This window comes from Enhydra lutris, unplaced genomic scaffold (genome assembly GCF_002288905.1).
Source record: "Enhydra lutris kenyoni isolate GAN:26980312 unplaced genomic scaffold, ASM228890v2 scaffoldscaffold2, whole genome shotgun sequence".
Taxonomy (NCBI): domain Eukaryota; kingdom Metazoa; phylum Chordata; class Mammalia; order Carnivora; family Mustelidae; genus Enhydra; species Enhydra lutris.
Genome location: NW_019154086.1, coordinates 6,418,409 through 6,444,155, shown reverse-complemented (window position 1 = coordinate 6,444,155; position 25,747 = coordinate 6,418,409). Strand labels below are relative to the sequence as shown.

Below are 25,747 nucleotides of genomic sequence, written 5' to 3'. Positions count from 1 at the left end.
AAGTTCCACATCAAGCTCCCCGCTCAGAGGGGAGTCTACTTCTCCCTCTCCCTCTCCCTTTGTCCCTCTGCACCACCCCCTGCTTGTGCTCTTGCTCTCACTCTCTCAAATAAGTAAGTAAAATCTTAAGATTAAATTAAATTACAGTGGGAAAACTGTAACAAGTTTTTTTAAAGTTAAAATAATTTAGATAAGTTAAAATAACAATGAGCACTTATGAGCAGCTTTTAAAACTTTATTTTTTCCAAAAAGTAATATATTTGTACTTCATAGATAATGTAGAAATTTAGATTAAAAGGGAAAAAAATAAAATCATCCCTATACCTACATATAGAGATAACCATGGTTAATATTATGTGTATAGTCTACTAGGGGTGTGTGTGTGTGTGTGTGTGTGTGTGTGTGTGTGTGTGACTATCCTACACATGTATATATAGGATTACATAGTACCTATTATAGTGTTCCTTCCTTTTTTCACACTTCATGAAATCTTTTTTTTTTTTTTTAAGAATTTTGTTTATTTATTTGACAGACAGAGATCACAAAGTAGGCAGAGAGGCAGGCAGAGAGAGAGGAGGAAGCAGGCTCCCTGCTGAGCAGAGAGCCAGATGCGGGGCTCCATCCCAGGACCCTGGGATCATGACCTGAGCTGAAGACAGAGGCTTTAACCCACTGAGCCACCCAGGCGCCCCACTTCATGAAATCTTTATAGCTAGACCCTTTTTGCAAATTTCTGGTTACTTGTTTAGAATAAATCCCTTAAAGTTGAATTTTGGATCAAAAGGTATTTATAATTTAAGCCTACTGATACCTCTTGCCCAATAATTACATTTCAAAAAAGTTGTAACAATTATTTAACCACCAGAGGTGTATGAGGGTGTATGTTTAATGGGAGCCACATTCTTGTGAGGAGAACATAATGTATAGAGTTGTCCAATCACAATGTTGTACACCTAAAACCAATGTAACATTGTGTGTCAACTATACTCAAGAAAAAAAAAAAAAGGTCTATTTTCCCACACCTTTTCTAAAATAGTGTATTACCACGTGTAAAAAAGCAATTTTAACCACTTCACAAGGAGAATCTGGTATCTCATTTTGTTTTAATTTGCAGTTCTTTAATACTGAATTTACATATTTTTCTCACTGGTCATTGCATCTCTGTTTCTGTAAATTACCTGTTCATGAACCTTTTCCTCCTTCTCCCACTTCATTTGTGTGTTTATCTACCTTTATCATTTTTTAACTCAAGAGTTGTTCAAACTAGTAAAAGTGTATTTTCTAGTTCCATTTTCCAGTAGCTCTGAATTGGCTTTTTCTCAACAGAAGAGATAGTTTTTGTGCATAAGGTAGACCAGAGAAACACATTGGTCAAGCTGTGGCATGTTCTTAGCTTATTTGCCCTCTTCATGCAACATTAACGTACTGATCGTCATTCAAGTTCTTGGAATAATTATAGCTTCATTAAAAGTAAAACACGATGACATTGATCTCAGTCTACTTGTCTGACTTGTAAGTTATTCTTCATGAATAGACTGCATTTTGTCTTTAACATTTTTCAAGCATATTTTTCAAGTTTGCGGTAGGTGGCAGCAGCAGAAAACATGCTTTCATTGGCTTCAAAATGTAATTAGGACTTTATGCGGGACAATATAAAGGAACTCGTCCTAGATTTGAAGAGCTTCGTGATGAAAGCTACTCAGCGCGTATATTCAGCATGAAGTCTGTGAGTATTTCACAGCCTACCTAAGAAGGAAGCTCCCAACAAACACACTTCCTTAGAAAATGCATTTTATTTTTCAAATGTTGCAGTGTTGAAAAAGATACACTGTATTTTAGTATCTTTTTTTCTGGATCCTATGTTCCCCTCACACACCTCGTCTTATATTTATAGTGAGAGTAACTTGAAGACACCAGCCTCTTTTCCAGAGGAGTGGCCTTTTGAACGATGACCATTTAATACAGAGCTCTGAGTCATTTAATACACTAAAAATACATGCTAAGAAAATGTGGCCTTTTTAGGCCACTCCTTCATTATGGGTGGTCTTCAGTGGGGCTTCGCTTTGCTAATTTAAAAGTTCGGGGCCAATACATGTTTCAAGAGTATTGGTAATAATTTTCTTTAGATCTTAATATCCCCCCTGAAGTTGAACAAGCATCGTCTGTGATCCTTTCATGACAGGGGCAACCAACAACACAACAGGGGACTGGGGAACACTCCTGCTTTTGTTTCCAGACTACAATGACAGGTGGATGTCATGTTCCGTAGGCCAGGAGGGGTGGCTCTAAGATCAGCCCTGTGGTTGTGGGTTTTGATGGGAAACAGGAACACTTGTTTGTTATGGCTAGTTGAAAGCTAATGATGATTATGATGGCAGAGAGACCAGATTATTCTCAACTAGACACTGTAGGAAAAATATGGAACTGTAGATTGGTCTGAAGACTGCCTCAGAATGAAAAAGAACAGAATAGGATGCAGGAACAAAGTGAAGGTGGTCAGGAGTGGTTTTTCCAACTCCAGAGATGAAGGTGTGTTTTTTGGGGGAGAGGGGTGGAGAGGAAGCATTCTTTCACCTTCAATTCCATCCCAGCTCAAACTCTCTATGTGAACATGTAATAAGAAAGGAGAGTTTCCAGTTCTAGACTGTAAAGTTCTTCAGGGTAGGGACTATGTATTTAACACCAGATCTCAGCTGGAGGGCACAGCAAGTTCTTATGAATGACTAAATGAAGTTAATTAACTACCTCAGAGCAACCCCCTCCTTGCATTCTTTCCTTTCATATCTCCCCCAAACTTCCCCCTTTCTTCACATGCTCTGGAGCAGACTGTGTGCCTACAATGACATATGCATTAACTCTTCCTCCTCAGTGAGAGTATAGCTTCCCACAGAGGTAAAGAATGGCTGTTGTTGACCAGCCAACACAGAAGAGATGCCTGGGCTGAAGGCTTTGGGATGATTTTTATAAGATTAAAGTGTTAAAACTTCCTGGCTAAGGGAAAAAAGAAATTTTGTAAGAATCAAAAATATATTTTCAGGCCCTGGCATGTTTAATTAGGTTTCAATAAAGCATTTAAGAATTGATTCAAGTTCTCTTTAGTCATATTTTCTGAATTTCAAAGGACTTGTTATCAGGAGCAAACGGCTTCTATAATACTTGTATGACTATTTCCACTTAGAGCTTGTTGAATCGCCGACTAATTGTTTGGGTTTATGTTCTTGTTTTTTTGTCCTTGTTTTAGTAGTACCATCTAGTTATCCTAGAATCTTCTCTTGTGCTGGATTTCAGATACCTTTGAGACAAAAATGCGTGTCTTTTAAAAATTCTTGCTGGCTTTCCTTTAGAACTGAGGACAGTATTCTATGTCCCAGGAGTACTGAGTGAGTCTTACCTGTGTCAAGAAAAGAAAGGAGGAGCAATCGTGGTCCCTGTGATCTTACACACAGACAAGATGATGTACTACAAAACACTCAGGAGACCTGGGATCATTTCCTGGCTCTGGCACAAATTCCAAGACTATGGAGAAATTTCGGAACCTCAATTTCTTCATATGTTAAAAAAAAAAAAAAAAAGAAGACAGAGTAAATTTGACTTTTAAAGTTTCTCCCAGGTCCTTGATCCTCTGAGTCAGTATTTCTTCTTCAGATGTCTGTAACAATCATTTCTTCTTTGTCTTATTTAGGAAATAACCATATAGCACTAGGGAACAAAATACATTAGTTGGGATACAGGCTAAACAGCAGTAAGAGTCTCTACAAAATTTGATGGCTTAGAAAAGGAAGACTGTTATTTCTAAGGCCTTCATTAACAATCCTCAAGTAGGCAGGTATTTCCGTACAAATAGAGGACTCTGATTCACTAGAACGTTCAAAGCCTAAAGTTAATGGTCTTGTTGCTCTGCTATTGCCTGGAGGTATTGGCATCTGCACGGTAAAAGCTGACTCAGCACGGGAAGGAAGAGCGTCCAGCACCAGCAGCTTAGCTTCCTAGATAAGAACACCTGGAAGTTACCCACCTCACTTCCACTATCACCCTACTGGCTAGAACTTAGTTATGTGGTCACATCTACAGCCAGGAGAAGAAAGTCTTCAGCAGCATAGCATGCACCCACCTAAAACATTAAGAGTGGGCATGGGGTAAAGGCTCTATAACTAAAAGGAAAGAGAAGAGATCGAATACTGGGGGATAGACTCCACATTCTGTTATGTTTTAAGGCACAATAGCAATTTTTATTTTGCTGCTGATTGTGCTTCTATCTTATTTAATGAAACAGGTTGAGATCGGGATCTGTGATTTATCCCTATAAATACACCCCCCCCAACACATGTCAAGGTGTCTTGAACATAGATGGCATTCAACAAAAATGTGGATATTTGATTTATATATTGATTTTTCAGGCCATTAAGTAAACACTATGTTCATCCCGCCCCCACCAATACCCTGGTCTATCTATTTATTGGTTGTTTCGTGAACATTACATGTAAAACTTTAATTCTCAGTCTAGTTGAAGAGAGTAATTTGGAACCTATGAAATTCTTAAGATGTGTATAGATATAGGTAGATAGATAGATTGAGTGATTGGGAGCAGGTTGCTACTAGTAGCAGCTACTATCTTTTGCTACTAGTAGTAAAGGTGGTATTACCCTGTTTGGGGGTAGCATGATTACATGTAAGGGAAAACCAAGAGCTTTCCAGTGTGGCTTCAGCATTTGGTATAAAGTGTATTCCCTAGACATCACATATCATTCTAGTTACAAGTAAACTTTAAAACACATACTTCGCTGAAATGGTTTTGGGTTCTGTGCTCTCTGTTCCCTTCCTTGGTGTTCATAATAAACAGCGGGCTGTGGTGCTGAGTGTGAATCTGTATAGTGTGAGCCCATTTACGGAGAGTCGTGTAAGGCTCCTTTTAAAACAGGCCAGTTTTTTTTTTTTTTTTTTTAAGATTTTATTTATTTATTTGACAGAGACACAGAGAGAGAGAGAACACAAGCAGGGGGAGCGGGAGAGAAAGAAACAGGCTTCCTGCTGAGCAGGGAGCCCGATGTGGGCCTCGATCCCAGGACCCTGGGATCATGACCTGAGCCAAAGGCAGCAGCTTAAAGGCTGAGCCACCCAGGTGCCCAGGCCAGTTTTGATTCCATGTTAACATGTTATCCACTCTGACTTCCAGTTCCATAGCTACTGCTCTTGTACACATACAGTCTTGTCTTGGAATAAAAATACTAGTATGTGCCTTATCAGCTTTACATTTCACATGAGCTGTCTTTTTTTTTCTTTCAAGATTTTTCTTTATTGACTTCTCAGAGAGAGAGCATAAGCAGGGGGAGCAGCAGGCAGAGGGAGAAGCAGGCTCCCCGCTGAGTAAGGAGCCTGATGGCGGACTTAATCCCAGGACCCTGGGATCATAACTGAGCCACCCAGACATCCTGATAAAAACTATCTTTGAACAACTGTCCTTATTCTCTCATACCCAGTTTCTCCAAATCCTTCCCCTTCGAGGCCCAGTTCCAGTTTGCCTCCTTTTTATAACCGACTGTAACCACCCAGCCCCAAATAATCATTGTATCAGAAAGAGAAGACCTAGTTCAAGCCCTGGGCACACTACAGCATAAGGACAGGGTGTGTTTGTATAAGGACAAGCCTTTATTCCCTTTACAAACATGCCAACTTGCCAAAGACAAGTAAACGGCAAATACTGGCTATCGTCTAGACCAGGAGGAGTGGCTCCCAGCCTTTATTCAGCCTCACCCCCACATTCCCAGGGCCCTCACAGAGCCTCAACACCATGCACCTTCTTTGCTCTTGGGACATTTTTCTCCCAAGGACAGGACAGGCCTTTTTCTGTTAAGAGCTTTGATCTTACCTTTGTATGTCAGCAGAGGGCAGCAGAGAGCACCATTCTACAGCTTGTGTAGATCTCAAAGTAGGACAGTTCCAATCCCCTAGTGCTTAGGGAGACAAACATGGGGGGCTTTTTTTTTTTTTTTTAACTATGACAAAGACTGGTGCTGGTATAGGCATGGAGAGTGCTAAACATTTTGCAGTATGTAGGACAGTCCCATGCAAGCAAGACTATTCTCACCCCCAAATGTCAGTTAACTTCCTTCTAGTATTGTTCTCCAACCTCAAGTAAAACATCCCTTTGTACCCCACTGATTTAGTACTTTCACCAGTTTGTGTAGTGGTCATCTCACCAAAGCTCTTTGAGACTAAGAACTGGCTTTTTCATCTTTGCATGAAACTCTGAAACAATTTTTTTAGTTCACTTTTAATTTTTAGTCATCGAATGATTGTAAACAGGTCTTTAATGGAGGAGGGACAAGGAGTAATGGATAGAATTTAAAAGTAGGGAGGCGCCTGGGTGGCTCAGTGGGTTAAAGTCTCTGCCTTCAGCTCAGGTCATGATCTCAGGGTCCTGGGATCCAGCCCCGCATCAGGCTCTCTGCTCAGCGGGGAGCCTGCTTCCTCCTCTCTCTCTGCCTGCCTCTCTGACTACTTGTGATCTCTGTCTGTCAAATAAATAAATAAAATCTTTAAAAAAAAAAAAAGTAGAGTCAGTAGGTTACAGAGTTTAGATAGAGCTAGATTAGATTAGATGAGCCAGTCTTCCTGAACTTTAATTTTCTCACATATGAAACAGGACAAATATCTACCCTATTTTAAAGTACTTTGTAAATTGTAACGCGAAGTACAGGATTATTTATTTATTTATTTTTAATTTATTTGACACAGAGAGAGAGACATCACAAGTAGGCAGAGAGGCAGGGGTGGAGGGGGAAGCAGGCTCCCTGCAGAGCGGAGAGCCCAATGTGGGGCTGGATCCCAGGACCCTGAGATCAGGACCTGAGCCGAAGGCAGAGGCTTAACCCAGTGAGCCACCCAGGCGCCCCAGTACAGGATTATTTATAAAGAATGTCTATGACCAGATTTGTTCCCAGTCATTGTTTCTGGAATGTAGGTATGCTATATGTGAAAAGAACACACTTATATAAGGAAGATATTTTAGCACAAAAGGCATGGCGGGCTCTGTGCCATGTGTTCGTTCGTTCATTCCTGGAGCCCTACTTCAGGTGGCTGCGGCCCCCTCTGAACCACTTGGACTGAGAGTGCTGGAGAGACAGTGTTCTCAATGCAGAAGATGCAGGAGCAGACTGAAAACAAAATGGCAGATGTTTGCTATTCCTATGTTTTGCTCTTCAGTTCTCTTGCTTACACTATGCAGCCAAAGTGGAAATGCCAACCCCTATCTCGCTAAGAAGGGTGGAAATTAAAACAGGTTCAGAAGAACGGAAGTTAGGTGGTTTACCTGGCCTCTCAGAAGCAGCACAAAGTCTCTGTGGATGTGTGAAGTAATATATAAATTTCCCTTTTACTCTTTCAATATGGAAAGTGCCTTATAAACTCAAGATATTATTTTTAGACCCACAAAGGTTAGGTTTATGGTACCTTGCCAGAATTCGTATATTATGGAATGGTGTATTTCAGGGATGCTAAATATTTTATTAATTGAGAAATCCATTTGCTCTTGATTTATTTCACTGCATCTTCATTATTAATCAGAGAAGAATTCTTACATCCTTTGTTTGCAGTCATCCTTTTGATAGGGATAATACATTAAAACTTCATTAAGCTCTTAAGATTTATTCTAAATAGCACATAAAATCTCTAAGCAATTGCTTTTCTCCAGCTGACTAGATGTTTTATTATACTTTGATGAGAAATATTAAAGACTTCAAATCATTTAACTCAAAATATCTTTCAAAGTTTGCTATAATGTGTACCTTTAGGGTTATCTTTTATCATAAAGATGATTGTAGAATTTATGGACATGAGACTCTTCTCTTTTTAAAGGTTAATAGGTAAGTGTTTAGTGTACATTTTTATTTATAGTCTGTTTCAAAAAGGATTTGTAGTCCTTACCGTGAAATATATATACAATAAGGTTAATAAAAGGGAAATCAAACCCAAAGTGGGGAGGAGGTTTTGCTAATGACAAAAGCTAAAATAGATATAGACATATAGATTGATAGACATGTTTGAGCCTAAAGTTGGCTTTGAGCTTCCCACCAGCAGGAACAAAAAAAATGGAAATACAATGGATCACATTGTTGTTATTGAAAATGTGGGTGCCTAATAATTTTTCAAGAACAGAAAACTTTTTCCCTGGTATTAAGTTCTAAAATGAATTCTTCATGTGAATTGCTGGTATATGAGACATCATGCAAGGTAATGGACAACACAGAAACAATATTGCTGTTCCTTATGATAATTCTTGATAAAAGCAAGGCATAACATGAAAGCTGTGACAATGATTCTGCTAAGGGTCACTAGGTTAATGATATTTTAACCTAGGTGATGGTCCATCTATCTGATGGACCATCTGATGATCTGATCCATCTGTGGATGGATCCATCCATCCATATGATGATCCATCTATCTCCTTTGATACAAGGACAAATTTTAGTGATACTTAACTGACTGAGCCACCCAGGCACCCACATTTTCATGATACTTAAAATAATTTTTTTTTTCCCTTAGATGTTGCTTAAAAATCGCTTTCTCAGCTAGGCATTTAATGGCAGCTAGACAGCAGCAACAACAACAAAATGGAGGTAATAGTTTGCTGCAGTCTTTGCATACTGAAATTTGAATATTGAATATTGACATTGCTCTCCACGCTGTCAAACCATACGCTTTGAAAACAGGGAAAGTTAGAGTTAACATTCTGATATGAAAGTAAAGAATTTCAGCCAGTGTTCCCACCTAGTAGGTTGTTTTCCATATCAGTTCAAATGATTGTATATAAACTACAGGTCTTCTTGGGAAATTTTAGCTTTTTTTTTTTTTTTTTTTCCTATGAACTGAGTTTTTGGTCACCTCGCTTAACCTCCTGAAGTTTCCCCCCTCCTCGGGTGCAGTCCCTCAAAGAGTATCACCCAGTCTCCCAAAGAAAAATGATTTGGATGAGCTTTTCTTTGGAAAATGTGTCCCTAGTACATATTTTTTAAGAATTTCCTAAAAGAGGGACGCCTGGGTGGCTCAGTTGGTTAAGCAGCTGCCTTCGGCTCAGGTCATGATCCCAACGTCCTGGGATCGAGTCCCACATCGGGCTCCTTGCTCGTTAGGGAGCCTGCTTCTCCTTCTGCCTCTGCCTGCCATTCTGTCTGCCTGTGCTTGCTCTCTCTCCCTCTCTCTCTCTGACAAATAAATAAATAAAATCTTTAAAAAAAAAAAAAAGAATTTCCTAAAAGAGATCTGTTCAAGTTTATTATAAGCAAAATAAAGATGTGTTTTTCTCTGTGGTTTTTAATCCCTGGATCTGCACAGTTGTTGAAATTTCCCTTGCTGAGAATAGAAGGGCCCATGGTATTTGAATAACAACAATAAAACAAAACAGCTACTAGTATCATTTGCTGAGTATCTTTTATATTACAGATTCTGTGCTAGACTTCTCATGTATTAACTTTCACATAATAGTCATGGCCTGTTACTATTCCCATTTAAAGAAGGAGAACACAGAAACTCCAGTTTACCTGAACTTATAAAACTAGTAAGTGGCAGGGTCAGGATTTGAACCCAGATCTCTCTACTAGCTTTTAACTACTACACATTGGTAACTGTGGAAGAAATCTGAATCTTCATGCATTAGCCTTGAGGTCATTATCCTTTTTTGTGGCATTCTGACAGAAATTGTCATCAGATCATTATACTTTGATCTTCTCTTAGATTCTGGCTTAAATGAGTAATTTTCCTTAAAAAAATTTTTTTTTCTTTAAAAACAATCCTAGACTAGCTCATACTTTTTAATAGCAGAATAATTATACCTTAACTTCTATTCTTAGATTGTCTTCTAATAATGAAATTTGAATATCTTCTTGGGAAGCAGGACCAGAGTAATCTTCCAGTCATTACTGAGATTTGAAGAGGTTCATTTGATTCTTAAAAGTGCTTACTCACCTTGATAATGACTTTGTAGTCCTCCACACTTGGCATGCCCACATGCTAAAATAAAAAATTAATTCTGATGATGGGACTTGGCTTGATATCTCTAAAGTTGCCGTGTCCTATACAGTAGCCACCAGCGAGCCACATATGAGTATTTATTTTAAAATTTAGATGTACTATATGGTGGCTAACTGAACATAATAAAAATAAAATAACATTTAAATGAACTAAAATATAATTTAAAATTCAGATCCTCAATCACAGTAACCACATTTTAAATGCTAAACCGTCACGTGGGGCTACTGTATTAGTGTGAATTATAGAATACTTCCATCATTGCAGGATATTTTGGGCAGTGCTGCTCTTGAATGTACATTTCTCATGGCCCCCTCTCCCTACCTTCCTTCTGTTCCCAAAACAACTGCCTTCCTCCAAGAATTACCTCTACAGTTTCTGTAATTTGGAGGAGATAACTTATCTTCCCAAAGATTTCCCATGATATTCAACAGGAGAAATTGTCGCTGGCCCTGTCGGTATTTCTGTGGTACAGGGAAGCATGCTAACCCAGACCAAGCTCATCTTACTAAAATGGCAAGTCCATATAGCCAGCTCGTTTTTATTTGTCAGATTACATATAGAACCAGCTTCTTAGGTGGCTGTGTTTAGAACCACTTATAGGCTGTGTTTTTTAATTACACCAAAGTCTACCCTCCTCCCTGGTAGACTAGTTGAGTGACGGTGTTGCTGTCAAACCTTTTAACAAATCGTTGGCTTCCATAACAGAGTTGAACATCTTGTTGACCAACTTTTGGGGAAAAAAAGATTCTTTTCTAAAAAATCTGATTCTTTTAGTGTGCCCTGGTTAGTTTTGATTGTTGTCAAAAGAAACAGAGATGTATATTCTTTTTTTTTTTTTTAAGATTTTATTTATTTATTTGACAGAGATCACAGTAGACAGAGGCAGGCAGAGAGAGAGAGAGAGGGAAGCAGGCTCCCTGCTGAGCAGAGAGCCCGATGCGGGACTCGATCCCAGGACCCTGGGATCATGACCTGAGCCGAAGGCAGTGGCTTAACTCACTGAGCCACCCAGGCGCCCCAGAGATGTGTATTCTTAATTCCTTTCCATTTATGGGTTCTAAAATAATCTTGGTCCATGGTCGTATTGATATAAGCCAGTGTGGTACCCTCGGGGCTACTAGGACTACACCAGTCCTGTACTTGTCTTGAGCGATCCTGGTGGTCCATCTTTTCCATAGTGATACTCCACAGTAAGCTCGTTTAGAGAAATTTGCTGAATATGTTACTTGCCAATGATATTCTATTGTTTGAGTACATAGAACAGTGCCCTGAACATCTTTGCTGTGTGTAAAATAGTTCTGGAGAGTCTTGTTGCATTTTGTTTTTCCAAATGAGCTAAGCAGGGTACAGTACTCACTAGTGTCAGGCTTGAACCCTCCATAGCCATACAGGGACAGGCAACCACTCTCCTTTTAGCTGTACAAATAGTCTGATTAAGAAATAGAGGAAGATCTCTGTTCAGAATGTTCTTGGTCACTGGACACCTCATAACAGAGACCTTATATTAGCTGCTGTTGTTCCAGCATCAAGGATTTCTCAAATTCAAAAAAGTTGTGATCAGTTTTAGTATTGCTATTTAGTATTGGTAATCATGAAGTGAAATGATAGGGTCTAGGGGCAGTGAATTTTATTAATCTCCACTTTTGTGTAACTTCTAACATTTTTAAAACAAAGAGTAAAGAAATGTCATGATTTATTTATTATGCTATCATGTTTTATGAGTTCCTTATATATTTTGGAAATTATCGGATATGTGTTTTACAAATATTTTCTCCTATTCTGTAGGTTGCCTTTTCATTCTGTTGATTAAAGCTTCTTAGTTTGATGATATAGTCCCAATTGTCTATTTTTGCTTTTGTTGCCTGTGCTTTTGTGTCATCTCAAGAAATTATTGCCAAAACCAATGTCAAGAATGGGCAAAGGACTTGGGGTGTCTGGGTGGCTCAGTGGGTTAAAGCCTCTGCCTTCGGCTCAGGTCATGATCCCAGGGTCCTGGAATGGGGCCCCACGTCGGGCTCGCTGCTCAGTGGGGAGCCTGCTTCCCCTCCCTCTTGCCTCTCTGCCTACTTGTGATCTCTCTCTGTCAAATAAATAAATAAAATCTTAAAAAAGAGAAAAAAAGAATGGGCAAAGGACTTGAATAGACATTTCTTCAAAGAAGACACACAAATGACCAATAGGCATATGAAAAGGTGCCCAACATCATTAACTGTCAGAGAAATACAAAGTGAAACCTCAGTGAGTTATCACCTCATACCTCTTAGGATGGCTACTATTTAGAAAAGGATAACATATGTTGGCAAGGTTTGGAGAATTTAGAACCCTGTACCCTGTTGATGGGAATGTAAAATGGTATAGCAACTGTGGAAAACAGTATAGAGATTCCTCATAAAATTAAAAATGGAACTATCATATGATTCAGCAACCCCACTTCTGGGCATATGCCCCAAAGAACTGAAATCAGGATCTCCAAGAGATATCTGCACTCCCATGTCCACTGCAGCACTATTCACAATGACTAGCATATGGAAACAACAGTGTCCATCAGCAGATGAACAGATAAAGAAAATGTGGTGTATTCTTATTATGGAATATTATTCAGCCTTAAAAAAGGAAATCCTGTCATTTGGGAAAATGTGGATGAGCCTGAAGGACATTAGGCCAAGGGAAACAAGCCAGTCATAAAAAGACAAATACTGTATGATTCTGCTTCTATGAGATATCTAAAAGAGTCAAACTTGTAGAAGCAGAGAATACAATAGGGGTTGCCAGAGATGAGGGGGGAGGGAAATGGGAGTTGTTATTCCATGGGTGTAAAGTTTCAGTTTTACTAAATGAGTAAGTCTAGCAATCTGCTCCACAGCTTTGTGCCTATAGTTAACAATGTGGTCTTATATTGTGCCCTTCAAAATTTGCTAAGAGGGTAGATCTCATGTGAAGTAGTCTTACCATAAAAACAAACCAAAAAACCTGCAAAGGAACACAAGAAAACCCTCTGGTTATGTCTACTGTCTTGACTGTGGCGATGGTGTTGTGGGTGTTTGCATGACTCTGACCTCATCCAGTTGTACAAATTACATACGTGCATTTTTTTTATATCTCAATACAGCTGGTAAAAATTTTTAATTAGAAAGTTTTAAATGTCATGAGCTCTTGGGTGAATTTAATATAGCTGTTTTTGCTGTTTATAGTAAGGCATCTTATTAAAAAAAATTTGGTCTAAGAATCATTAAGAGCTATTTTGGAGCTGTGTCTTAATGAGGAAATATTTACCTACCTTATTTAAATGCAGCATTGCTCTTCCACACCCACTTTGATGCATCACAAAGGTGAGCAAATGACATTATTCTAAAAAAATTACATTTATGTAATATTGTCTTATATATATATTTCTTAACCACTATTCCCATTAATATTTCCCTACTGTTTTTCTTTTACAAGGCTTGGTGAGCAGGGCGTACATTTCTTACTCATCGCTAGTTTTAGAAACTCTTTCCCTGACTTTGATTTGTTTTTTATCACATCAGAGCAGGCACGTTGCTGAACAGCAAGAACGGAGTAAAGAAAACAGCTCTAATGAATAAAAGAGTGATTCTTCTATATGCATTTTTGGTAGCCCTGATTCCACCGAAATTCTATTTTGATTTTCTTTTTTTAATTTTATTTTTTATAAACATATAATATATTCTTATCCCCAGGGGTACAGGTCTGTGAATCGCCAGGTTTACACACTTCACAGCACTCACCATAGCACATACCCTCCCCAATGTCCATAACCCCATATTTTGATTTTCTTATTCAATAGCAATACGTTTTCACGACTATCACACACACACACACACACACACACACACACACACACTCCCCCCCCTCCCCGCACCCCCTCAAGCTGCCAGTCTGTCTTAAGGCAGTGGCAGACGCCTGATTGGCGGGCTCTGTTTATTCTGTGACCAGATTCCTCCTAAAAGAAGGCAGGCCATGAGTGCCTGAAGCCTATTGGTCAGGCCTGCTCTGGACCCTCCCCTTCTTTTTCATGGCACACACCACAGAGAAGTCTGTGCGGAATCCTAAACCAGCCCAATTTACATCCATTCATGAATCTGTGACGTCAGCAAGCCTTTGGGCTTCTTTGCGGTGGGCTGGAGGATTGTGTGGGTGGAATCCCCCTCCCCCTTATTTTTCTGATTCTGCAAGGCTTTTTAAATTAACCTTCCACCTTTTTAAAGCAAGAAAATGGAACGGCATGTGTAGGAATTCTTCATTGTTGTGAGTATCACACTCTTTTTTTTTTTTTTCTTTTCTGTTTCATCAGCATTTCTAGCACAAGGACAGATGGAGAAGGTATTTGAGATTTGAGTTGATTAGAAAGCTGATATTATTGAGGGAGACTGGGTGAGAAAGACAGAGCGGAAGACAGGGGCAAAGAGTAATCTGAAACCCAGTTAGAGCTCCGAGCCTCCCAAACTGACAGCTGGTTTTCCCTTTGCTGGTCTGCTTGCTTGCTAGACGTGGACATTTTTCATTTACGGTTCTGCACGTTACCTCTGGATGCGGGCTTGGCTTTCCTTAAAGTGAGATTCATTTCTCGGAGAAGAGCATGCGGGTCGCGTGAGAGGCAAAGCCCCCAGCTCGTACCAGAAAGGTGCCAGGGGAAGCTGGGTCAGCGAGACCGAGCAGGTTCTAGCCTGCCGAGCTCTGGTCTTCCTTTCTGCCGCCCTTTCTGTTGTGTGTCACCCTTCACCTCCCCTTTGTTTCGTAATTGTGTACCAGTCAGGGTCTCGAGCTTGCAATTTGGGGAAGATAAATACTTGTCCGACCATTTTTTTCCCCTCCAAAGCTTTTATTTTGGGACTCACAGGGGTGTATTTATACATCTTTAGGGCTCTTTCTGTCACTCTGTGCATTTTATTTATATTTTTAAAACTTAAAAGCCTGCACCAGAGGCAAAAGGGGAATGATCCTTTAAATTCTGATCTGCAAAATATCCCCGAATGAAAATTAAGAAGTGGTTTCGTAATACATTCCATAATTATATTGCATTGAAATGCACATGAGTGTTTTCTGAAGATGAACTCCCAGCTGAAAATAGTTTATTCTGCTGTGCTTGGCAAACATGGGAAAGTTCTGATATGTTCCAAGTATTAAGTTGGTTTGATACTTTTGCTTGGAGGTTTAACAGAAAGTTAGTATTTGTGATCGAATTTATTTTCCAAGATTCTGGATTATATTCTGGTGAAAGTTGGGATTGTAAAGAAGAGGGATGGGACTCTGTGACAGGTCCTGCCCCAGGGCAGCTCCTCAACCCAGATAACCTAATAGCATTTTCCACCTCCCTCACTTGGAGCAAATTATATTCTAGTTGGCAGCATCTACCTGCTTGTTGTCTCCAGTGAGAGGGGAAGCAAAATGTTAATTTCTTATCATCCAGCATTCTCATGTTTACTTTGTATAATCAATACTTAATTTTGAGATTTTTCCTATTGTCTTCTTTTCTCATGAAATAGGGCTTCTGAACTGGAACTCTCATGACCTGTTTTGAAGATTATTAGTGACTCTTCCCACTGTAAACTCATTCAGAATTACCTGAGAATTTGGAGTTTTCTTTTGTTTCTCATCTTGGCATTGCCCTTATTCATTTTGTTTTTCTGAGTGCATCTGAACTCACTAAAGAAGGGAGAACTTATGCCTCATTCTAAATCAGATCTTTGTCCTCTACTCAGATAACTATGGTTTCATATTGTGCAATTTTTTTTTATAGGCTGGGTTGAGCAAATGACACAATTTCCCTGTATTTGTAAGCATCTAGACTTATTTCATCGTTCTTCTGTGTACCTTCAGACTTTGTTAAAAGTAGCAATTGCAAAGTTACTCCAAATTACTGAAGTCCAGATCATTGCTGGATCAAAAGACTGAATTCTTAGATTTTTTCTTTTTTAAAAAATGTGTTTATATAATTAAGCTCAAGAAATGTTCATCAAACGCTGTCTTTTCTATACATTTTGGCAAGAGGGCTTTATTTCCATGAAAGAAATACAGTCCGTACTTTGCATTTTATTAAAGTAAAACTATCCCTTTAAGGCACAGAGTAGATACAGAATCGCCCTCTCTCTCCACTCCTAGTGGCTGTATTCTAGATTATATTTATTTTCCTGTATAGTGTACTTGTAGGGAAAAAAACACAATAACTCTTAATTGTTTAATATCAAACAATAAAATCCTGTGTATCAGTGACTGTCAATAGATGCCTTTCTGTTTCAAAATTGAAGCTACTCCAGAAGTAGGAATTAATTTATTTAGTAAACAAAGTCAGTCAAACCAGAGCCCTCTCCTGGGGAACTGTCAAAAGCATGGTTCCTAAAGGGCCACAGGCCATATCCACTGGTAGAGGCCGGAACAACAGTACTTTGGACGGCAGAACCGGTCAGTTTGGTTTGTACTGTCTACCTACCCTCTCTCGCTGGGCTACAACTGAATTAATTGCTTGCGGAGCTCAAGTGAATCAAGATGGCCAAGATGACCAATGCTGCCAGGTGGCAGTCTGACCCTTATAATTTTGACTAAAATAAAAAGCATTTCCCAAGAACACTCCTTTACTTTAAAAAAAAACAAAAGAGTCATTTAAGAGATAATACCCTCCTGCTCTGTGTCGGTTGGTTATTCCTTAAGAATATAGGAGGAGAGAAAGATTTAGAAGATGCCATATTTCCTCCTAAGGAATCTAGAAGGTGAGATACCATACACATATAGGGTGATCAAAATTGGAATTACCTGGGGAACTTTCTGTCTCTTTGTTCAGTGGTTTTTAGTATGTTCATAGAGTTGTTCTACCATCACTGCAATCAATTTTAAGATATTTTCATCACGGTAAGAAAAAAAAAGAAAAAGAAACCCATACACATTGGCAGTCACTCCTCATTTCCCCTCAGCCCCCCAGCCCTAGGCAACCACTAATCGTTTTTCTTTATACAGAGATTTGCCTATTCTGATCATTTCATATTAATGAAATCATGTAACATACAGGCTTTCATGACTAGCTTCTTTCACTTGGATAAGGTTTTCAGAGTTCTTCATATTATAGCATATATCAGGGCTTCATTCCCTTTTTTGTGGAATAATATTCCATTGTACAGATATACCGTGTTTAACTGACCCATCCATCAGTTGATGGACATTTGGGTTGTTTCTCCTTTTTGGATGTTCTGAATAATGCTGTGAACATTTGCATACAGGTTTTTGTGTGAGCGCGTGTTTTCATTTCTCTTGAGTATATACCTACCAGTGGTATTGCTGGGTCCTATGATAACTATATGTTTCACATTTTTCAGGAACTGCCAAACTGTTTTACAAAGCAGCTGCACCATCTTACATTCCCACCAGTATAAGCCTCATATAAGGCTTTCAGCCTCTACAACCTTGGCAACACTTCATTGTATCTCTAATTTTGACAAGAGTGATCTTAGTGAATTTGAAGTGCTATCTCCTTGTGGTTTTCGTATACATTCCCCTAATGGTTAATGATGTTGAGCATCTTGTTATGTGCTTATTGGCTCTCTCTATTTCTTCTTTGGAGAAATGTCTATTCAGATCCTTTGCCCATTTAAAAAGTTAGTTATTTCCCTTTTTGCTATTGAGTTTGAGAGTCTTTGATATGTTCTTTATCAGATATATGGTTTGCAAATATTTTCTTTCATTCTATGAGCTGTCTTTTTACTTTCTTGGTGATATTGTTTGCTGTGCCCCTTTTTAAAAATTTTGATGAAATTCAGTTTCTTCACTTTTGTTGTTGTTGTGCTCTTAGTGTCCTATCCAAGAAGACTTTGCCTAACCCAAGGTTATGAAGATTTATCCCTATTTTTTAAAGGGCTTTACAGTTTTAGCTCTTACATTCATGTCTGTGATCCATTTTGAGTTAATTTTTGTGCATGGTATAAGGAAGTGTTCAACTGCATTCTTTTGAATGAGGATATCCAGTTCCAGCAATATTTGTTGAAAAGACTGTTCTCTCTTCCATTGAATTGTCTTGGCACCCTACCAGGAAACTTAAAAAAATACCGATACCATGCTCCTGCCTCCAGAGAGTCATATTTAATTGGCCTATGGTGGGGCCCAGACATCTGCATTTTTTAAAAGCTCCCAGATGATTCTAATGTACAACCAGGGTGAAAACTATTTGCATGGATAGAGGGTTAGTTTTAAAAAGAAGAGGGACACTACTTCTGAATCAAGAAAAGAAGACACAGAATTCTAAATGGAAAGGAGAGAAAAGAGGAAAATTAAGATTTATACCAGAGAGCATGGATTTTCTTGCTGAGTAAGAGTTAGTCATTTAAAGAGGTTAGTGAGATACATTAAAGGAAGAGAAGGAGCTGACACTTATTAAGCAACTTCTCCATGCCTAGAAATCTGGGAGCTTTCACATACGTTATTTCATTTAAAATATAATCCTCGAGGTATGAAGTAGGTACTACTACCCCCATGATGAGAAAAGAGGCTCAAAATGTTGCTGACTCAGCCAAAGACACCAGGTAGTGCATATGATACCCAATTCTGAAATCCAGGTCTAATTCTCCACCCCATTCTCTTTCTTCTGTATACCATGGCTTTTGAACATTGAGATCTACCTTCACTTGTTATTGATTTGGTCTAGCAAGGGTCTGAGGTTTGGCAATGGTCTAAGGTCTTCTCTTGGAATGCTCTGGAAAGGACAATGGAGTAAGATAAGTTGGATGGTGGGGAGTAATATAGGGTTAAGTGTTGGTACAGCAGGTGTGGTAGAAGATAAGAGGGTATGTGTAAATGAAGATTATCATGTGACAGTTAATCATGGAGCCCATGCTGGCTATGCTCTATGTAGATAGAGCCAGCAGGAAAAATCCCAAGAGGACAAAGGAGCAGTATACTAGGGTTGAGAGAATAATTGAAAGGAATGGTGGAGAGACTGTGATGGGAAAGAAAATAAATCAAATAGAACTAACAGGTGTCGAAGTGTTGGCATTCTTTTAATCAACAAATATGGAACATTTACATAGCAGTGAAAAAAAAATTCTTGCCCGCTTGGGGCCTTATTTTATTGGGAAGACAAATAAAGTAAATTGGGTTTAGGCAGTGATAAATTTTAAAGAGAAGAGTAAAGGTGGAAGAGGAATAAAGTGTGCTGGAAGTGGGGTAAAGTCAAAAAGGGACTTATTCAGAGCACCTGGCTGGTTCAGTCAGAGCATGCGGCTATTGGTCTTAGGGTCATGAGTTCAAGTCCTGTGCTGGATGTGGAGCCTACTTAAAAAAATAATTTAATTAAAATAGTTAACATTTTTAAAAGGGACTTTTTCAATGTATGCTTTATTTGTGGATATAGAGTCAGAGAGATTCAGAGAAACTAAGGAACTATCAAACCAAGTGGTTGACCAAGTCAGGCACAATGGGTATACAAAGAGAACTGCTCTAAGACTAAAACTCAAAGTGAATATTTAGTATTCACTGTTTGTTCATCACTTTATAGCCTGTGTCTGGCTTTTTTGTCTACATTTGTTTATTATAGGAGAACCATTTTGGGGGGATTAGTGATTTTTCTGCTGGGCAGAGGCCAGAGCAGAGGTGGTACTTGGGAAACTTTTCCAAATTTTGCTTGCTGCCCTGTTAGGATCAATCCATCTGAGTATGTGGGTAGATGTGGGGAGTGGGGGGCGGTGTGAGGGCTGAGGGGATGTCCTTTCATAACGTCACACTGAGAATTACTGCTTGGTGAGTGATAGTCAATGAGGAGGATGTGTTCTAGTTGTCAGATGAATCAGGGGAAGAACCACCAGTGGTGGCTTAAATAGCTTTTGCTTATTACACTCTAGCAGAAGGTTCCTGTGCACCACCTTGAACAGATGATGAATTGAGCCCTTGCCTGTAGAGTTTTTAATAATGAGGTTCTTCTTTGCAACCATATACCTACCTTCTTTCATCAACCTAAAGATTTCTTATATTAAAATGGATAAAATCAATGTGCTTTCTGTTTGCCTGCCTTATAAGGCACAAAGACACAATGGAAAAGGCTTCGGATTAAGGCAGTAAGTACCTGTGTAGCAGTATCAGGTCATCCGCAGCAAGATGATTCTCTTGGCTTTTTAAAATTTGTCGTCAGCTTTCATTTCAAAATATGAGATGAAGACATTTTTTTAGTGATCTCAGATGTCCTTTCTCTAACATCGTAACCATTCTTGGAATCTCATTATTACCAACATGGAGCAGATGAGTGACGACTCATAAGAGAATCTGGTTAAAATCTGCCTTTACTCCAGTTCTTTCATAGTACTTTTCTACCAGCTTAGCCCCCATGGGATATTGCTACAGCTGAGGAGGAGGGGCAAATGTCTTAAGTGTTTCAGATGGGTGAGACACAGAAAGGTTAAGTCACTTTGGGATCTGCCCACGGACTTCATCATAAGCAGGAAATAGAATCCTAATGAGATCTGACCTTGCCACCTTTGGGCATGCCCATATAAATGTCACTTGTCTTGGCCATTATTCTTTGTGGTCAAGAGAGAGCTTCCATTAGACTGGTGATCTGGGCTAATAGGAAATACGGCAACAGATAATTTAATAACCTTAGTTTGGTAGTGTGTTACAGCCTTTCTTTGATCTGACTTCTGTTAGTGCTGTTAAGAAGCAAAATTCAGGGCACCTGGGTGGCTCATTCAGTTAAGCATCTGCCTTTGGCCCAGATCATGATTCCAGGGTCCTAGGATTGAGTCCTGCAAATTGATCATATTGGCTCCTTTTGTCCATCTCTCACTACCTCCTGTCATTCTTTAAATCAGCTGAAGCATGATGAAGAGCAAAAGACTATAGTAAATAAGAAAATGAGAACCACTAAATTCATAAATAGTACAATCAGTCTTTGAAAAAAAATAAGATTTTTGTGAAAAAATAAGATTTTGTTATTTTGTATGAGAGTTGCTAGGTTTTGAGAATTATTCTTCCCAGACTTCTCCAAATAACAAGTTGGTTGATGGATTGGTGTCTTGAGTTTGCAGATTTTTGTCAAGGAAAAAGATAAATTGTAAAAATTACAAAACAGAAAACATCCTTTCCATCTTAGGTTCATTTCATCAGTCTAGAATTTTTCTTGTATTCTTTTTTATCTGTGTAATAGTCAAGGAGAGCAGTCTCATGTCTAGTCCTAACAGCTATAATAATTTCAGATAGTGGCTTCCATTTAGTAACAATACCTTGTATGTGGAGCCGTGTGGTAAAACCATCTTGCAAAATGCACTCATGTATTACAGAGAAGGTTAGTAACTGTGCAGTTTTAGTTGTTTTAAAAATTAGGGGGAAAAATGTAGGACTTCCCACTGACAAATGGTAATTGTCTTCAATCCGCTAATTTGTACCAAATTCCTGGGCTAAGGTAATAGTTGAATTCAGCAGTACTAGGAGGACATTTTAGTGAAACTCTGGATCCCAAAAAGGCCAGAGAAGGAGAAGAATGAGTTGGTTGATGGTGAAGGGCTTCGGAAATAAAGGACTGAAGAAAGGTGATAGAAAAAAGAAGGGGGGGTGCAGGGAGGAGAATAAAGAAGGCGGGTGGTGTGGGGAGGCAGAGCCCAGGGAACCTGTGGTTGGACTGATGGTTTACCATGGGCAGGTGGCAGCGAGGAGAGCAGCTTCTATCTTAAATCAAAGAGAATGGATTCGGGAGCCAGACTGAAAAAAAAAAAAAAAAAAAAAAAAGACTCATTTCGAGTCCTAAAAAGGGCTGTCACAGTTGCTATTACTAAAGAGGGCTCAATTTGCAAAATAAGCCCACCGAGGCTTCTTATTACCCCTGAGGCGCTGTGCCTACATTTGTGGTAGCTGTCCTGCCTGCTTCTAATGGGACACATTAGGCTATCCGCAGGCGTGGATAACCATGGATAATTGAGACTAGGGAGATCAAGCCCACCACAATACAAAACCGTGACTGCTTTTTCCAGGAAAGATAATCTTTTGATTAAAGCGGGATTAAGCATTTTACTAATTACGCACCAATTATTTCCTCTCACATAACAAATTCAAATACATATGCACCTAAGAAGAAACAGATGCAACATACCTTTGGATATTTTCAGTCACTACTCTCTAGGCTGAAAAGTACAGACTCATTTTAAATCTTTGCTAAGCAGAGAAACTCCTGGGAAATACCCACCTGATATCGCAGCTGCCAGGGCTCAGAGCCAATGTGAAAAGAAATTGTAATTGTACTCCTTTGCCAGGTTCTCCTCCCCACCCACCCCCCCATCTTCCTCCTCCTGTTTCTGGCCATTTTTGAACAGAACCCTTTCCATCTGTTTGTCTAATCAAAAATAACTGAACATTTGCTTTATACTGCTTATGTTAATGATCAAAGCCAGGCTCGAATCTAACCTTTAAGTAGTCTCAGAGACCTGGAGACCAGAGTTGATTCTTTGAGAAAGAGAAACAATCGCATAATTCTTTGTATTTTCTGTTAGGGCAGAAGCCCTGTTTGGAGAAAAGATCATCACGCTCGGAAACAGAACTCACGTCCCATCACCGGCTCTCCTTTGATCCCAAGGTTATCTACATGATAAGGGCTTCCTTTAACTGAATCTTAACACCTTTGATACTGGCTTTTGTTAGAGTCAACTGCTTTTGCCCCAGATGGTCTTAGAAATGGCTGTCCGTCTTTTTCCTGCTATTTAAAAGGCTGTGGCATGGTTTTAAAAACCAAAGAACCACCCAGCCACCCGGATTCTAAAAACCTTGAACCGAGTCTGGAAGGTGAAAAGGAATGACCCAGAGAAACTCATTATTAATGCAGAGCAAAAGGGTCCCTAGGGTAAGGAAGAAGGAGTCACTCCAAGGGAGTCCAGGAGACTGACTACATTTCATTAAAAGCTTCGCCAAGCTCAAGAGTAATGTGAAACGGTAATTGTTATTTACCTGAGATGCATATGTCTTGTACCCAGAGATGTCTTTATGCCAGAGAACAGTTATGTTTGGGGATTGACCTGAAGGCTCAGGATGAGGAAACTGTAGTCTCAGGGCTTCCATCTTCCAAGAGAAATCTCTTCTGCGTTATTCCTGGGTGGTTGCAGTTAAAGATTTGCCAAAGACCCAGAAACTAAGCTTTCGGGCCTGGTTTGAGGACCTGTCCTTCCACAGCTGTGTATTATCACAGGAAACTGAAAAAGTTAAAAAAAAAAAATTCTTTGACATTTTTTACCGAGTGAATTTTTCAGATCATCCTATTTTGTATGTAATTCCTAAAATATAGTTTGTGAAAAACTACTCAGTAAGATTTTTTTTTCAGGTACTTTAATGTTAGCTTTTGTAGAAAGTGTGCCTAAATAACAAGAGGAAAAAACAACAACAACAACAGTTTTTTCCCCTTTATTTCAACTGAGAAGTTGACCCAGCCATATTGGCCTCCCCCTACCAGCCGTGACTAGGTCTAACCATCCTGGCTAGCTAGCTTGCCTCCACAAAACCTGGTGTGGATTTCTTTTGATGAGCTATGCATCGATTATTTTCCTCCCTTCTCCTGCTCCCAGCAAAAAAAGATGTATTACCAGTTTAAAAACTGCATGCTTAAATCTGGGAAGAGACCTACCCTGGAAGCAGCTTACAGGGTGGTTCTCAAAGTGTGGTCCTAGAGCAGACCATCATCGTCACCTGGGAACTTGTTAGAAATGTAGATTCTCAGGCCAGTCCCCAGATGTTCTGAATCAGAAATGCTGGGGATGGGGTGCCCAGGCAGCTGTGTCTTAACAAGCTGGCTAGGCGATGCTGATGCAAAGTGAAGTGTGAGAATCCTTGGTTTATAGTAGAGCTTGTCACACTCCTCATGTGCATGGGAATCACCTGGAATTTTGTTAAAAACCAGATTCTGGGGGCACCTGGGTGGCTCAGTGGGTTAAGCCTCTGCCTTCAGCTCAGGTCATGATCTCAGGGTTCTGGGATCGAGTCCCGCATCGGGCTCTCTGCTCGGCAGGGAGTCTGCTTCCCCCTCTCTCTCTGCTTGCCTCTCTGCCTACTTGTGATCTCTCTCTCTGTCAAATAAATAAAATCTTAAAAAAAAAAAACAAACAGATTCTGATTCACTTAGTCTTGGGTGATTTTCGTCGGCATTTCTAATGCATGCCCAGGTGATGCTGATGTCCCTAGTCCTTGGACCACATTTTGTAAGTAGTGGCGATCTGAAGAATCTCAATATGAGCCATTGCAAGAACTGCATTAAGTGGGCTTTGCCAAGACTGAAATTTTCCAAGGAAATACTCCTAAAAGAGGAGGAAGTTTTAGGCCTAAAGATTTAATCACAGAATTATTTTAATGGAAAAACAGAAAAATATGGTCGATACTCGCCATTTGCAGATTGTGTATTTGTTAATTCACCTACTCACTAAAATTTATTTCTCACCCCCCAAATCAATACCTGTGCTGCTTTTACAGTCATTCAGAGACAGACATATGCAGAACAGAGAAAAATTTGAGTTGCCAGAAATACATACTCCTGGTTCAGATGGAGCAAGGTGACACTCTCTCCCTTCATGTTTCAACGTTCACACTGTGAACAAGTGCCTTCTCAAAGTCAGTTTCATGGGGTGTGCTGGGGTGGCTCAGTCGGGTAAACGTCTGCCATGATCCTGGGATCCTGGGATTGAGTCCTGTTTCTCTCTCTTCCTCTGCTGCTCCCCCTGCTTGTGTGCGCTCTCTCTCTCTCTCTCTCTCTGTCAAATAAGTAAATAAAACCTTTAAAAAATAAAATAAAATAGCCCCAAGCATAGTGCTGAAGTATTGCCTAGTATTCCTGGTGCAAGAAGGCTGTGATGTGCCTTACAGAGAAAATGTGCTTCGTTGAGGCATGAGTTACTGTGCCGGTGACCATGAATTCAGCATTAATGAATCAACACTATATCAGGTAAGGTGTCTTCAAATAGAAACCCACATAAAACAAGGTTATGTATTGATCAGCTGATGAACATGTTGTGACCAGAAACCTACCCGTGTATTTCTCCAAGGAGCTGTGTGGTTCAGCATCCACTAATCCAATCCACTGTTTGCAGTGACTTTATGGAACAAGACACCCAGAGTCAACTATAGTTAATAGCCAATTAATAGACTATATGCTGCCATTTTAAAATGAGGGTGATGTAATCTGTGCAATCAGATGAAAAATGTGTATGATGTTTTGGGAAGAGAAAAGAAACGGGAGTCAAAGTTTCAAGAGTAGCACAGAGTTATGTTGAAGATCTTTTTCAAGTAAAAAATTGAAGCAAGTATGCCAAGGCTTTTTGAGTTAGGGTGGTGGAATTTTTTTTTTCTCTATTTCTCAAGTTTTTATAATACCGTTAATTTGCTTTTATAATGTTATGCTGTAAAATATGTGTCTTACTAGTTCTTTCAGAATGATAAGATATGAAAAGGGACCACTGGTTAAGAAATTGACCTTCTTAGGAAAGACCTTACTAACATCAGTATAAGAGAGTATGCTTTCTGTGTTAAATATCAAAATTGTTCCAAGTTACATGTGAATATCGAAGAGAAATCGAATTGCAAACCCCCCAGCAAAGGTAAAACAAGTACTTAGTACGTACTACTGAAACCAAGCTTTGGCAATAATTTATCTTGCCTAAACATAGTTCTTCTAACTTCTCTCACTTTTCAACGTGATTAATAGCTTGGCTTCCGAAGTCAGAGAGTTGAGTCGTGACAGTCCCATCTATTAGCTATCAATGCC

The 25,747-nt window shown here is 39.4% G+C and overlaps 1 protein-coding gene across 1 annotated transcript in view; it reads left to right on the top strand.

Annotated features, from left to right (window-relative positions):
* Window positions 1-14,049: 14,049 nt before the first annotated feature.
* Window positions 14,050-25,747, top strand: part of LOC111150584 (mitogen-activated protein kinase kinase kinase 13) — a 90,876-nt gene continuing 79,178 nt past the window's right edge. Inside the window, exon 1 of the mRNA XM_022508092.1 lies at window positions 14,050-14,292. The gene's annotated coding sequence lies outside the window, so the exon portion shown is untranslated. The remainder of the gene's footprint in view (window positions 14,293-25,747) is intronic.